The 13990-nt window shown below is 41.3% G+C and overlaps 1 pseudogene; it reads right to left on the bottom strand.

Annotated features, from left to right (window-relative positions):
- Window positions 1-11347: 11347 nt before the first annotated feature.
- On the bottom strand, window positions 11348-13862 carry LOC113177920 (claudin domain-containing protein 1 pseudogene; annotated as a pseudogene).
- Between the last annotated feature and the right edge of the window lie 128 nt (window positions 13863-13990).

The following is a 13990-nucleotide window of genomic DNA, read 5'->3' on the forward strand; positions in this document are numbered from 1 at the left end:
TTTTTACCTCACTGACACTTTCCTGAAATCCCATACTTCAAAGTCAGCATATAAAGAATGAACTCACTGATACAAAACCATATGCTTGGTCATGAGTGGCTGAGTACAAGTAAGTCTTCTAGACTCTAGTACTGGGAAGAGAATCATTTGATGCTGCCTTCCTGGTCAGCCACTTGCCTGTGCTGTTACTCATGCTGTGGACTTGTTACAGAAAATACAGAATATAGAAAATTATGGCAGTGGAAAGAGACAAGCAGCACTTGGAGATGTAAAGAGCAAGGTTCATTCACCACCAGTGTAGACTTAGTGGAGTCTCTTCCAAAGGCTGACCACTGCCCTTTGTTCTCAGCATCTTTTTTTTTAATTATATATGGAATCAATCTTTACTTTGTTTATTTATTTTGTTATGTGGTGCTGAGGATCGAACCCAGTGCCTCAGTGTGCGAGGCAAGCGCTCTGCCACTGAGCCACAACCCCAGCCCCTGTTCTCAGCATCTTTTATACAGTATACACTTCCGAGTTTCAAGACTTTCTCATGCAAATAGCCTTGAAGTCTCCTCCTTTCTCCAGGCAGCTCTGGTTCCTTCCATAGCTGCTGAGCAAGCATGATTACAGAAGCAGAAACTAGCAAGTTACAGCTATTAACAGAGATAAAAGGAAATATCTTAGGTAGGAGTTGCAGCTGCATTTTCCCCCATCTTGATGGTCAGAATGCATCTGCTGCCTGTAGAAAAAATCAGTTTTACCACTTGTTGGTATTCTCTCATGAGTAATAGATGAGAGGCTGTCTCTTTTATGAACAACCCACATGGAGGCAGAGTCCACTCACACAACTCCAAGGACAGCATGACATCCAAGACAGCATGACAACTCTGGAACATGCCCATTGGATAAGTAAGCATCCTCAGTCCCATGATGAGCAATCCCATTGGCCCCACTGTCCTCCTTCCAAAGATCTTCCCTCACCCCTCCCTTCTCTGTCCTCCCTCCTCGGCTCCACTTCAAGGTGCGGAGTTTAGTGAACATCTTAGTTTCTGCCTCCCAGAAAATTTTCCTGAGACTCATTCCTGTTGGTTTAGCTTCCCACTTTAACCAGACAAATGGAAATCAGGCTTGTTTTGCCCCAGATAATTCTTGTCCATAAGAAATATGTCTCGTTAACAAATTAACATAAACCAATGTTTATTGTGAAAAGCCAAGTATGGTTCTAGATACAGCCTATAAGGTCCTTGCTTAGCATCTGGACAGCCATCTTAAGTGACAGCCACCATTTTAAGAAAATTTCGCTTTCCCCGCCCAAGGGCATTTCTGAGAAAGGCTCACCACTCCCTCAGACCAACCCCACCCTTCACCGCCCTCATTAGGACCTCCCTGGCTCTGATCCCTGAGCCTGCAACATAAAAGTTCAGAACCCCAAGCCCGTTTTGCCTCTCTCCATCTATGGAGAGACGGCCTCTATTTTTCAGTTCTGACAAATAAACTCTTGAGTGTATCTCTGCCTGGTCTCCGCCTTTCATTTCTCACTCACCCATCTGCCGGTCCCTCACTTTCCTTTCACAGCCAATAACAAAGTGCACAGAAGAGCAGAATTTGCTCTTCAGAAGTTTCTATCCATAGAATATTGCTCAATGAGTCTAGGGTGGTGGACTGGGGTCAGGGCATGAAGACAAAATCATGCTTTATTGTTGTGGGGTCAACACACCTGCCTTCCATGGCGAGGCGATGAGAGACCAACAGGACGTGTCCACCCATTAGATAAACAGAGCTGACCACCTCAGAGGCAGCCCAGGAAGCCATGTGTCCATAGTGCGTCATGCGGGCCCAAGACAGATCATCCCAGCCTAGACACCAAGTTAAGGACAGTGGGTTTTACTCTGAGCAACATGGGAACCTGCACTAGTTTTCTAGGTGGTGATTTGAAAAAAAAAGGACCACAAAATTGAGTGCCTGAAAACCAGTAAAATTGCATCCATAAGAGGGATTGACATCTGCACTCCTGAAATCCAGCGTACTCCCTGTCCAATACTTTTAGCAACAGTCATGAGATGATTTTGTGTGGGAGGCTGTGTGGAAGGTGCTGAGGCGCCCACCACTGCTGCAGGCAGGCCCACCCCTGCCCACCGGCTCACCTCTTTCTTCTCTACACACAGTATAATGAAGATGATGCCATAGAACACTGAGGCCTCCTCCGCCTTCTCAGATGTGATTTCTCCAATAGTTGCCACCCACCCGGTGCACAACAGGCAGGGAGGGATTCCTCCTGGCCAAGGTCACAGCTAAAAGTCATGTCTACACTGTCTCCAGAGGAGCTGGCAGCTCTCTCTTAAATCACTGCTACCTTAGAAGCCCCCATTTCCTTGTTGGAATTAAAAATGTCTTTTTTTCTAATGTTAGAATTTACAGTTGGGAAATCTGTTTTCCCTTAGGGCTGGAAATGTCACAGTGATCATCTGTTTGAAACCTGAAAAGTAAAGCAAATAATAACCGTGGCAGAAAATAAGCTGGTACTTATTATCAGGCATGTGGATGTTTCAAAATATTTAACTTTGAACATTTAGGATGGAGAAGAATGAACTCTAAACCCTGGACTCCATGTGTATCTGTCTGTCCTTAGGATGTTGAAGTTTTAGTGCTCACCTCTATGAAGGTATATTTCTATTATCCCAAAGTTAGGGCTTTTTACTCTCTTCTTTTGCCAGATGGCACTGCTCAAATGATTTTCAAAGTGAATATTTTAGCCTTCAAAAAAAAATAAACATGAAATGGCATGGATGGAGAATTATGCCCATTTCATTTCATTCACTATTTTGTTAGATGTATAATTAGAATACGTCATCAATCTGGACATTTTCGCAAATATTTTTATCAATATTTTTTTCAATATTCCATGTTCTGTATCACTAAACAGTCTGCTCACTGTGGTATGACAATGTTTTTTAAATTCTTTTCCAAATAAAAAATAATCTTTCAATGACAATGTGCTTAGATTGTAAAATGCACATACTCTCTCAGGCTCTTTTCAGTAATACAAACCAGTAGTACTTTTGCTTCCAAATGTCTTTAATCTTCAATGTTACTAGAACAGTATTTGTGTACTTGGGGACAGAGGATTTTTAATTGAAACCCAAGCCCTACCACACTAATTAAACGTTTGTGTGACATGGAAATTAGAAGGTTATTGAAAGGAAGTTCAGAACCAGATCTTGGTTCATTTTAGAAAGTTAATAAGCCTTAGCCTCATTTGAGAGATAGGAACCTAGAAAGACACATGTTGGTAAAATGAATAATTTTAAAATCATATACTTTTACATTCTATGTTCCAGGTACTATTCTAAGGGATTAACTTGAAATAACTTCTGATTCTTATAATCTTGGGAATAGGTGCAATTATAATATCCATTCTGTATATTTAAAAACTGAAGGAAAAAGTCAAACAACTTTACTTGTCTACAGTCACATCAATCACAAACACTGGTGGCAGGTTTTGGAGCCCAGTGTTCTAGGGCCAGAATCAGGATGAAACACAGCCATTTGCTCTGAGATCCCAAGAATTTCCTCGAATAGTTGTGACAGATGTTAATCCCATCCATTTTCTACTTCAACTAATGCTTTAGAGAATCACAAGGATCTTCTTGTATCTGCCTCTTCCCAAAGCATCCATCCAGCTGCCCCACTGGTTGGGCTCTTGAGGCTTCCCTATTCTGCATGTGTTCACCATCCCCACCAGCTGGATTGGGACAGGCTGAGGGACCCTGTGGAGTCTTATAGATCTTCCATGTGCCTGCAGAGTTGAGCTTGGGCAGGGCACCTCGGGTGCTCAGGAGGGCCCTCCTCCCAGTGTTTGACCAGGTCTGTAACAAGCACACGGAAGACTTCTCTCAGGCCTCTCCTTCCAACCTCCCAACTTCCCCATCAAAGCCCAGAGCCACCTGATCTGGCAACCTCTGTCTGTCCTCCAGCATTCCTTCTTCATTGCTGTCCTCTTGGAAGGGGGGAAATGAGGTCACACAAAGTGACACCATCTTTTTCTTCTTTCCAGAAGCTTCCTCTCCCAGCTGACCTGACTCAAAGCTCTCCAGTCTGACACCTTTCAGACTTACCCCCTCTTTATGTTGAATTCCCATTCAGTTAGAGCACACCCTGTCTCCTGGCTGTCTATCCTCCTCTTATCTGACATAGGTGCACGGAATCATTTAGGCTTTTAGAATTTTGTCATCAGGAACAAAAGCTGTTACAGACTAGAGCAGGCTTGGTGATGGGATAGGGCAGAGTTCTTCCAGGACCACACGGATGGGGGAAAACGTAAATAGCTGTGAGCAGTTTTAGATGTGGTTCTCCAAGTGTAGTCCTAGCACCAGTGGTGTTAGGGAAAATATGCAAAAATAGGGAACACTGGCATTGGAAAGAGAAGAGCAGCCCTTGGAGATGCAGAAGAGCTGCAGGCTCAGCAGAGCCTCCTCCAAAGGCTGAGCACTGCCCTTTGTTCTCAGTATCTTTTAAACAGTACAGACTTCTGGGTTTCAGGACTTTCTCATGCAGGTAGTCTTGAAGTCTCCCCCTTTCTCCAGGCAGCTTCTGTTCCTGCCATAGCTGTGAGCAAGCATGATTACAGAAGCAGAAACTAAGCAGGTTACAGCTATTAACAGAGATAAAAATAAACATCTTAGGAAGGATTTGCCACTTCAGACTATGTATGAGAAGCTACCCTTTGGTAAATTCAATGGAAAATTTTAGTTTAGACACATAGAAAATTACAGGGAGGGGCTGAGGTTGTGGCTCAGTGGTAGAGTGCTTGCCTAGCATGCATGAGGCACTGGGTTCAATCCTCAGCACCACATAAAGATAAAATAAAGATATGTGTCCACCTAAAAAAATACATACAGGGAAATAGAAGTGGAAGACTAGCAGAAAAAGAGACCAAACTCTCTGCTACAATGTTTTTTTTACTCATTGTATAGTAAAATATCTCTAACCATGTATTTTTTTTAACATACAAGGAAATAACAGCAACTCCTTTAAAGATTAATAGTGTTTTGGTCTTGGCACTGGGTCATGCATGCTAAGCACATGCTCTACCACTGATACACTCCCAGGACCAAGTTAGTAGTTATTTAAAGAAATTATTTTTTCCAAAGACAACAATCTAACCCATGTGGCAGCAAAGGATATATTTATATATGAGTTTGTATAGCACACTTACCATTTGATCAACTGTGATTCTAAAATAATTTCTAAATTAATTTCTAAATCTGTTTGCTGCTCCTACCCAGCTCAGGCAGCTGAACTAAGATGGCACGTGTGAATTTGCAGGCACAGCAAATAAAACAGACACAATTTACCTTTACACAAGCTTCAGGTCGGCTTCCCCCACTCTTGGCCTCAGGCTCTCCAAAAGGGAGAGAAAGAGAAAGTCATGAGAGGTTGGAGAGAGAGAGAGAGAGAGAGAGAGAGAGAGAGAGAGAGAGAGAGAGAGAGAGAGAGAAATACGTTAGGAAGTCAGCTTTTATTGGGGAGGACTATTGTTCTTAGAAACTTCTATCCAAAAAAGGTCAGAAGAGGCAGGACTACAAGGGAACAAGGAACTTTCCACAAAGAAGACCTCCTTGCAAGAGCATGAGAAGAAAATTACCTCTAGATAGGGAAGAGAGGTGGGAGGGAAAGGGAGGGAGAAGGGGAGTTGCACGGAAGATGGAAGGAGACCCTCATCGTTATACAGAATACATGTATGATGTTGTGAGGAGAAAAAAAAAAGTGTGTCACATTAGATTGGATAGAGAGAAGTGATGGGAGGGGAGGGGTGGGGACGGGGTGATAGGAAGGGCAGCAGAATAGAATAGACATTATGATTGCTGTATGTATATAGATGATTGTAGGATCAATGTGATTTTGCAATCTGTACAATCAGAAAAAATGAGAAATTATACCTCAATTGACTCAAATGTATGAATTGCCAGAACTTGCCTAGCATGTGTGAGGCACTGGATTCGATACTCAGCACCACATATAAACAAATAAATAAATAAAGGTCCATCAATAACTAATAGGTTTTTAAAAAAACAAAAACAAATGTATGAATTTCCAAGATCATTGTAATGTCATGTGTAGCTAATAAAAAAAAAGAAAGAAAAAAGAAAAAAGAAGAAGACCTCCTTCTATCCAGGTGGTCTTGGACCAGGTCTTAACAAATGCAGTGGTTGGCCAGAGCCTGAGGCATCAGGACTGGAAGGCGTGGTCATTCAGTGTGGCTCCACACATCTGTTGTTTTAAAAAAAAAAAAAAAAGTGAATCTTCCCTTTGGTAAACTCAATGGAAAATTATAGTTTAGACACACATGGGCTCCATTAGCTGAATTTATGTTGTGAATTGGCCAAATAAAGCTATTTAACACATGCTTTACCCATCATTTATTTTTTTATGTGGTAAGAACCCATAAAGTCTACTTTCTTTGCTACTACAATATATTATTATTAATTGGAATTATGATGTGCAATAAGTTAATTTTTAAAATAAAGCCATCTTCATTACCTTCATCGTCCACTTTATTTTTAGGTGTCCTGTTTGGACACACTACACAGGCAGCAAGTCATATGTAGATGTATGTAGGTGTCATGGAGGTTTCAGACCCTAAATAAATAAATTCTATGTTTTCAGGAAAATGTGCAGATGATTCTCTAATCTGATTTCTCTGTGTGCTTAGCTTTTCTGTTTCCTCTAAGCATGAGAAAGGAAATGTTATTTCCAAAAAGGATATGTTCCATGACCTGTACACTTACTTTCACCATTCATCTTCCCTCTAGGAGAGGGCACATCTGCTTCCCAGAATGCCCTGCAGCTGCAGCAGACACTACCATGTGCAGAAACTAGAGCCAGAGGGATGGGGCGGGGAGGGGCAGTTTCCATCCTGAGAGAGCCACGAGAGCTAAATTCCAGCCTGCCTTTGACCAAGAAAGTGCTTATTTTAAGTGCTTACTTAGGAAATTCTGGGTTTTATTTTTATTAAGAAATGGTAAGTTTTCCTTAGAGACATTATTTTCAATGTGGCTGTAAGTCGAGTTAGATTTGTGCACGTGGCCAGTCCAAACAGCCTGAATAGACAGGATTACTGCCACCAATGACTGACCTTCCTTCCAGAAAGTCTCCAAATGACAGAAGAATGAATCCAAACTATTCTCTTTTGTTTATCCTTTTCTTTAAGTGCGTGTTTTCTGTCCCTTGTTCCACTGTAGGGCTGAAAACACCGGAAGCATCCTGTTTAGCAATCCCAAAGGAAGAACTTGGAGGACTCAATGGAGACATTTTGGACATTTGAGGACTCCAAGGATACAATAGAAGGGGCCACCCCATAGCAACAAGCCGGGGGACTATGTAGGATATGTTGCATGTCCCTGCACAGGTGGCTTTCTTCAGATGTTTTATGAGTTCTTTTCTTCACAACCAAAGTCACTCTCTTCAGATCTTCTCCCAAGGAATGAAGATAAAAGGAGTGGCCAACTCCACCTGTCCATTTCTCTTATTACCACATTCCTTTAGAAACCTTATCTCACTGAAAGCTTTTCCAGACACTCATTACATGCATAATTTTATGATTGTGAATTTTAAGAAAATGAGTAACATACTTTCCCTTGACATTCTAAAATAATATCTAAATAACTATGAGAAGAATGGAGATTATATACATATATATATATATGAGTCTGGGAATGTTTTTCAAAAGATGAGAAGAAAATGTATCAAAACTTTTGTCTGTAGATAAAATACAATGATGTCTATGTCAAAAGGTTGCTATCAAAATGAAATTCATATATGTGAAGGGGTTTGCATTTGGCTTGACTAAAACATAAATAAAATAAACTCATCAATAAGTGGGACTAGGGATTGGGGGTCAAAGCTGTGCTAACCATTTGTGTTTAATCATCTTGCCATTACTGTGGCAAACTATCTGAGATGATCAACTTACAAAGAGAAAAGGTTTATTTTGGCTTAGTTTCAGAAATTTCCATCCATGGTTGATGGACCTGCTTTTAGGCATTCTATCATGTCGGGAGCTGATGGAGGAAGCTGTTCACTCATTGTGACTGTTGAGCAGAGAGAGATAGGAAGGGGCCAGCATTCCAATAGCTCCTCCAAGGTTAGCCCTCATGACCTAATTTCCTCCAGCTAGGCTTAACCTCTTAAATGTTCCACCCTCCCAATAAACACCACTATTTTGAAACCAAGCTTTTAAACCACAGAACTTGGAGGATAGTCCAGATCCAAAATATACCTGTAAGATTGAATTGGGATAATTTGTGCCTTGAGTGCCACATTCAGTATCCATGTGGAAATCTGAACCCATGTTCCACCTGATTACAGTTTTGCCCTTTGCCCCAAGATGTGAACCGAGGGAGGGGGAGAATGAAAGCTGAACCCCAGGGTAGGTGGAATATACTTGGCCTCAACCCAAGATGCCCTTCTCCTTTCCCAGACTATGTACTATAACTAAGGGAAGAATAATCCCAAGTCCAAGTACTTTATTTTACATGAGTGTATCCAAAACCAGGCATCTCACATCCTGGCTTTGGCTACCACATGCATGTGACAGCCATTCATCTGAGCTCAGAGTGTGGTCCAGCCAAGAACTGTGCTTGTACTGATTGCTGGGGCTTAGTCACTTCAACAAAGAGTCAACTGAAATGATATGAAGTCAAAGAGAGGGACAAAAGGATAGGAGTGATAAGAACAAGAAAACATCTTTGCATATAAATTTAATGACTTATGGGGAAAGAACAGACCCCCCCTAAATTCCATAATATTTAAACATATCAGAAAGGCTTATTTTCCTGTGGAGTTTCAAAATAACATTTTTCTGTTTATACATGAATACTAACTGTTACTCAACTTTGTGTCACTGTGACAAAATGCCTGAGAGAAAAGGTCAAAGGAGGAAAGGTTTATTTTGGCTCATAATTTCAGAGATTTCAGTCCATAGTCATTTGACTTCATTGTTTCTGGTCCTGTAGTGAGGCAGCACATCATGGCAGGGATCCATGGTAGAGCAAAGCTGCTCAACTCATGGTGGCCAGGAAGCAAATAGAGACAGGAAAGAGCCAGGGACTAGAGAGAGCCTTCAAGGGCTCGCCCCCATGGACCTACATCCTCCAACTAAGCCTCACCTTCTAAAGTGTCCACCTCTTCTCAACAGTCCATTAAGCCATGAGATCAGAGCTCTCACGATCCAATCACCTTCCAAAAGCCCCAACTCTGAACACTACTACATTGGAGACCAACTCTTCAACACATGAACTTTTGGAGGACATTTCAGATCCAAATCATAGAAATTATAGAAAATTTAAAAATGAAAAACATTCGTAAAATTAAGGTACAAATCACCCCCAGTGTCCCAGTGTCTTTCATAAAAGATGGAGAAGCATTTTTAGGTGATAGTTTTTTTCCCCTGATATGTAGTCAAATCCTGAGTGAGGCCATTTAATAGACAACCAAAGTAAAGTAACCCAGAAAGTACCAAAAAGCCTCTCAGAGTAGGACACTTATTGCTTACGGGTCTCTTACTATCATAGGTCTGTAGCAGATAGGACCACTGATATTCACCTTCATAATTTAGAACTGTTATGGCCCCCTGGTCCTTATCCCAGGGAAAGAAAAGAGGAGCACCTTGGTCCCTGGATGGTTACAAACTTTTCCGCTCAGCTATCACCAGGCCTGGGCCCCTCCTTCCCCCTAGCCAGACCCTTTGCAAGGCTGTGTGGACATTAGGCTGTGGCTACCGGTGGTAGCTCTGTGACACTCTCTGCAGTGGAATTGTTGCCAGAGATGAAAACTTTTTTTTTTTCTGAGTCTCTTCTCATTTTTATTTTTTAAAAAAGATTTAGGAAATGGGAAGAAATGACTAAGTTACTTTATTTTTTAAATCTGTCAATGCTACAGTGATTGAATAAATAAGATTTTTTAAAGTTCAATGTTTATAAATATTTATTAAAAGTGAATTATAAGCCATTAAATAATGATGATATACACTAGGAAGGGATTTAAGCAAGAAAAGCCATGTCATTTCACCACAAGAAATAAAGACCATAGCTGGAGTTTGATAGCCACAGCTTTAAATCTTTTTTTTTTGAACATTTTTTTAGTTGTAGTAATAATACCTTTATTTTATTTATTTAGTTTTAATGTGGTGCTGAGGATCAAGCCCCGTGCCTCACACTTACTAGGCAAATGCTCTACCGCTGAGCCACAACCCCAACCTAGCTTTGGATCTTGTGGTAGAATTCCCAGCTCTGTCAGGTCTTTATGGTAGAATCTTTCTTATGGTTCTTAGCTGGAATAAATAGAAAGCAGTTAGGAAATTTCTTGCCCTGTGATCCTAACAATGTTAAAAAGAAAGCACTCTTTTTAACAAGCCTGGTGTGGAAAAGAGAAGGGAAAATTACAGATGTTTGGGTGGCACTGAAAATCCTACGAAGATGGACTGGGGTTGTGGCTTGGTGGTAGAATGCCTGCCTAGCATATGTGAAGCACTGAGTTCAATTCTCAGCACCACACACATTTTTTAAATAAAAAAAAATAAAGGTCCATCAACAACTAAAAAATATGCAAAAAAAAAAGAAAGGAAAGAAAATCCTATAAAGGAATTTGTGTTTTTTTTTAAGCAACACAATAAAATAAGATTAGCCAGTTTATCTGGCTGAATTAGACTTTTCTAGTTACAAAGTTAAAATTTCAAGTAAATACTGTATTTTTCACTTCTTTTCTTGTAGACGATGGACATGGTATAGACATAAATAGCTGCCATATTTCACATCAGGTGAAGCTATGTGCCAAAGTTTACCAAAAAAAAAAAAAAAGGATCTTAGATAATATTCCATTTATAGGGAGTTTTTGAAAACAGCACTAATATGCCTGGCTGATTGGCTATCTACAACATCAAAGTGAACATGAAATTCTAACAATAAGAGGTTTACCAAAGAAATTTGTTGATGGTACAATGGTTACTGCGCTTTTAGTGGAAAGTCTAATAGACATAAGCAGAACTTAGTCTGGGTCAATTTCCCACAACCAATTTTCTGTCACAAATTTGTGTCAGATCTCTATTTCTTTCTGTCTAGACTTTGAACCTAGATTAGTTTGAGAAATGGAATCACTCTGAGGAAACTACATAAATTTTAGTGGTATTTAATGTAATTAAGTGGTATGTGTGTGTGTATAAATAAAATGGATGTTCAGGATAAAATGGTATATCAAAAAATGAAAACATTTAGGAGGGAGGCAAGGGAAAACATCAATATCAAAAATATTAAAAATGGTAAATGTAAAGCAGGCAGCATCCTATTCACGCCACCAGATGTCTTCATTAAGTGTACTCTTTCCAGTTTGTGTGAACAGCCCAGATGAATAGAAGAGAAGCCGTGAACTGGAAGGGAGTGGAAACACAAGCCAGGTATAAGGACCATCCCGATTCACCAGACACATCCTTAGGTAGCTCTAGATTGTGCTGGAGTAGGCCAGCAACCAAACAACTTCCTAAGTCCAGTGTACACAGACCTGCCAGGAGATGGAGAATGAGGGATACGAGCTTCGGCAGATAAAAGCACAAAGTCCAATCCAAGCCCCAAAGCACATCAAACCTAGACTAACAAAAGGCAAAAGGAACTGGCACTGCCAAAAATAGTTCCCAAGTAGATCAATTCCACTATTATGTTTTTGGGATCAACAAAATTTCTCCATGAACTGCTCATTTAGTATAAAACACATGCATTTTGTCACCTTATCAAATTTTGTCACCTTATCAAATGGCTGTCATTTCTGGTGGAGCATACCAATGTGTGTTTGGGGGTATGGTGATACACTGTCTCCATACTGTGCCGTTATATCAGAAAAGTGCATCATTATAAGTCTTTTCATCTGCCTCATCACTAATGAAGTCTTCCCAGAGGCTTTTATTCAAATCACTTGAATCAATTGAACTGGAAATCAATATTCATACCCAAAGTCTGTGCCAACTGAGGCTGACATGTAGGTGGTGGAAATGAGGCTCAGCACACAAGGAATTAATTATAAATGCTTTAGTGAAACAGATATCCACTCTGGCATTCAGACTGCCCACCTGTGTCTTCTTGCTCCACCAGCTTCACCTTCAGCTCAGAACACAGCACCCTACTCTCCCGGCACCTCCTCTGAGGCACTTCCCCCAGAGCTCACCCTCTTCATAATCCAAGATGGAAACTTTTGATTCAGAAACGGTGGAAACAAATTGAGCCAAGTTTGGGGAGCACTTGCGGGCAGGGCTTTAATTGTGGAATAAGTAGGACTTCCGCTGAAGGGAAACAGCATGATGGAAGAACCAGACAGCTTCCCTAACAAAGGGAGATGGGAGATTTTAATTGATATGCTGGGGGGGGGGGGCTAGGGTCTGGTAATTTCCCACCTGCCCAGAGCATGGTTCCAGTTACATTTTTGTATCAGATTCAGACACCAGGTAGTAACAGTAGAGTTGTCCTAGGATTGGCTGAGCTACTCTTGAAGCTGCTACCATCATCTGTGCAAATGTCCTGGCCTTGTGGCTTGATCTGGGTCTTAGAATAGCAGAGAAGGACCTTGGATGCTTGTGCTGCTACAGCTGGTGGAAAAACACCAGGGTGGCAGAGTAGAAGAAAACACATAGCAGCTCCCACCACCAATCAGTATGTCTACAAGCAGAGCTCAGTGGAATTGACCCAAGTGCTAAGGCAGCAAAGGGGGCAGAGATTAGTATGAAGACAGAGATAACCAGCCTTTTCATTCCATCCCAGTCACCTATCAGACACCTACTGCAGGCCCAATGAAGTCAGTGTTTTCAACAGAAGTGGCCCTCAGGTCCCTGAAAAGTAACCTAGGCCACCTTTATCATTATAACCCACATCACAGGTGTTATCTACAGTAAAGCTACTAGGAAACCAATAACGTATCCACCCAGCTGTGTGACCTCCTAAATTAGTGATTTTTAAGTTGACTAGGAACAGGCAAAGCTAGAGGGTTTGTTTCAGTTATTCCCCTAGTAATAATTCCATCTTATGCAAATAGTCAGCTTCTGTTTCAATCAGTCTCGATGACAGATCTGTTGAAAGGAACACAAGAGTAGAGAAAAATATACTATGCTACTACAGGGGGTGACAGTTTATTATACCCAGGAGTTTATGTCATTGTCCCAGCCTTTTGTCTCCCCAAGTTCTCAGAATCATCATGTAAACTGATCATGCCCCATGTTCAAGTCCTTGTTCCAAGACCCTTGTCTTAATTCTTCAGAAAATACCAAGTGTTATACAGAGGAGGGAGAAGGATGCTATTGTTTGACTGATTTGTCCCCAAAGATTTCTGTTTGCCACAAAGGCTTAGTCCTCGTGTGGAGATGCTGAGATGGGGGAAGCTTTTAAGAGGCAATCAGGTCATGAGGGCACCACCCTTGGAAAAGATTAATGCAGGTCTCATGGAACTGGGTTAATTCCTGTAAGAATGGGCTGTTATAAGGGAATTTGGGACCTCCATACTCCACTTGGCACTTATATGCATGCTCCCAGTGCTATGATCTCAGTTACCATGAGGCCCTCGCCAGAGCCAAGCAGAAGCTAGCACCTAGCTCTTGAACCTACAGAACTGTGAGCTAAACAAATCTCTTAAAAAATAAAGTTCCCAGTCTCAAGCATTTTGTTATTGCAACAGAAAACAAACTAAGACAAAGGGTAAGTACCAAATCAGCAAGCACTTGCCACCCCCTACTTTCCTTTCCTCACCTCAATCCTAATTTCCATATTCCCTGACACTCACCAATTCCATTCTGTCACCACAGCTTGAGTACCATAGGTAAAGTGGACAAGGTGCAGAATCAACATATGAGTAGCAGCAGTGAAGTCAGAGGGGGGGCAGTGGAGGTCCTCCCCACCATGCCTTGGAAAACAGAACCTGGCCCATTGGTTTCCCCTGCATTGCTGAATGCTACAACTGCATTTCCAGCAGGTAA

This window comes from Urocitellus parryii, chromosome 8 (genome assembly GCF_045843805.1).
Source record: "Urocitellus parryii isolate mUroPar1 chromosome 8, mUroPar1.hap1, whole genome shotgun sequence".
Classification (NCBI taxonomy): domain Eukaryota; kingdom Metazoa; phylum Chordata; class Mammalia; order Rodentia; family Sciuridae; genus Urocitellus; species Urocitellus parryii.